This window comes from Passer domesticus, chromosome 26 (assembly GCF_036417665.1).
Source record: "Passer domesticus isolate bPasDom1 chromosome 26, bPasDom1.hap1, whole genome shotgun sequence".
NCBI classification, from domain to species: Eukaryota; Metazoa; Chordata; class Aves; order Passeriformes; family Passeridae; genus Passer; species Passer domesticus.
In genome coordinates this window covers 3,790,370-3,792,869 of record NC_087499.1, presented here as the reverse complement: position 1 = coordinate 3,792,869, position 2,500 = coordinate 3,790,370, and the positions used below count along the sequence as shown (strand labels likewise).

The window sequence follows — 2,500 nt, the reverse complement described above, 5'->3', positions numbered from 1 at the left end:
TGTTATCGTTCTCAAAATTCTCGATACCGTGGCCCTGGGCAACCAGCTGTATCCATTTTTGAAATTCAATCTTCCGCCAAGTACATGGTTTGGGATAGCGGATTTTGGGAACGGGGACCTCCCATTCTGACAGGCTTTCATCGCCACCGCCCTCTAACCTCGGAATGGGCTCCCAAATTTGCGGGATGGACTCTTTCTTCCCACCAGCTCTTATCCATAGTCTTTCGAACAACCGTTCCAGATGTTCATCTTTAAGGAAATCCAAAAGAGCCACATCAGAAGACTGAGCTAATCTATACAGTCTTCTCGCTTGAATACTCGGAATGAGCGCCGCCAACCTGATGAGACCCAGACCTCCATCTTTAAGACTTGAGTACAAGATCGCATCACATGTACTCGGTGGTAGATGAAGCCATTCCTTAACCGCTGTTCGAATCAGCAGGTCAAGGATTTCCAGAAGGCCCATATTTATTTCGGTATGGTCAGCCAAGTATATCAGCCTTGGGATGGTATATGTCCTGAGTATCTCGACTTTCTGAAGGGGTTTGAGGGGTGAACCTCCAATCCGGTGTAACCAATCTGTAAGCTTCTCTGACAAACCCGATTCTGCGAAACCAGTCCAGGGGTCGATCCATGTACCAAGATATTTCTCTGAGGATCCTGGGTCAATCATCCTCAGGGGGGAACCTTTAATTTCCCATGGGGGACAATCATTGATCGTATAAGAGTCCCGAGTAGGCTTGATGTAAAAGCCATGACATTTGTCACCCTGAGTCCGGAGGCCCGTCAGATCACAAAAGGACTCCAAAATTTTGATGTTACAGTCCATACCTTCCCAGGAATCACTCAGCAGTACAAGGTCATCCGCAAAAGCCATGGCTGTAATCTTTAGTTCACCATGATGGAAACCTTCACCCTCTTTTTCGAGTTTACATAGGAGGGGATCTATCGCGAGATTGAACAGCAGAGGTGACATGGGATCACCTTGCTTAACACCGGAGCAAATGTAAATAGGATCCGTTTTTTCCTTTCCAAGGGAGATGTACGTTTTAATATTTTCGTACATATCCCTTACCAACTTAACAACATGCGGGTCCACCCCTCTCTGTACGAGACCCTCAATTACATGCTGATGGTTAACGGTGTCAAATGCCTTGGCAATGTCCACAAACACCACCCCCAGATGTTTGTGCTCCCTTTTAGCATATTTTACCACAAGTTGTAACAACTTGAGGTTTTCGGCGCACCCTGACGCGCAAATGAACCCCCTTTGACGGGGATTAATTGGACATGCCTTACACAGTCTCGCATTAGCGATCCTGGAGAACAGCCTAATCACCACGGAACCTATGGTGATAGGCCTCCAGTTATTGATATCACCAAGCTTCTCCATTTCGGAGGACTTGGGTATCAAAACTGTGCGGCAGTCCCGCAGCGCGTCTGGGATCGTGCCGGCAACGAGCCAGAGGTTGAAGATCTCAGTCAACTGGGAAAACCCTGGGTCTTTTTTAATGAGATGACCCAAGGTAATCCCATCTGGCCCGGGAGCGGAGGATTTAGACATCTCATTCACGTTCTTTTCAATCTCCTTTTCAGTGATTAGGCCCTTGAACATGGTGTTATCTGCCTCCACATACGGAGGAAAACTCGCTAGGCCACCAAACTCTCCCGATTTATCCCATCGTATCTTAAAGTGTTCGTGGACAACACCTGATGGCAATTGGCATTGCAAGGTGTCCGAGCTGTCCAGAATAATACGCGCAAGACGCCTTCTATGTAACTCATACAACCTCTGAAAACGTAGGTATTTCCCCCTTTTAACAGCCCTCTTACGCATCCAATTAGTTGTAGTTTTGGATGCATCTCGACCATGGTCCTTCTGATGTCTCCGTCCCCTGTTTGATCTTTTAGGGCTCGGCAGATCCAGGCTGCTTTGAAACTCAGTAAAGACACAATTCACCACCTCCTGCGGATTTTGACCCTTTAACACTTTTTCGAAGGCCTCCTTATATCTGGCGAATCTGCCAGCCGATAGGCCCTTCCTGATAACATCATCATAATGGAGCTTCAATTGTCCCTCTTTCGGCACTTTAGCAGATCTCGCATGATGTACAACCCTCTTTCCACCTTCCGGTTCAATCTGTTCTTTTACTGAGGGACCTTTCCCCAGAAGGCGCCTCTTATCACTGATCTGCTTAGCCGTTTTCGATGGAATGTGCTCCGCAATAAGTTGGTTAATATTACGCTTACCGGCGTACATTTCCGCCAACTGTACAAGGAGCGCCTCCTCCCCCTCAGTCCATACCTTCTTATGGGCCCCCCTCATTGATGGTACCTTGGGGTGGGAGGCCTCGATCCGTTCCACATTACGCACAAGAGGATGTTGTAGTCTCTTGTGTTGGCCCAGGCCAATCTTGGTTGTAAACCCTTGCTGGCATACCTCACAGATCCATTCGCCCGTAGGAACCACACATACCGTACCCTTGCACCGTGGTACGTG

General features: G+C 48.0%; 1 non-coding gene across 1 annotated transcript in view; it reads right to left on the bottom strand.

Annotated features, from left to right (window-relative positions):
- The window catches only part of LOC135286447 (28S ribosomal RNA), an 8,465-nt gene that overhangs the window by 2,081 nt on the left and 3,884 nt on the right, over positions 1–2,500 (bottom strand). Inside the window, exon 1 of the ribosomal RNA XR_010350768.1 lies at positions 1–2,500. This exon is cut by the window's left edge and continues 2,081 nt beyond it; it is cut by the window's right edge and continues 3,884 nt beyond it. This is a non-coding gene — a ribosomal RNA (28S ribosomal RNA).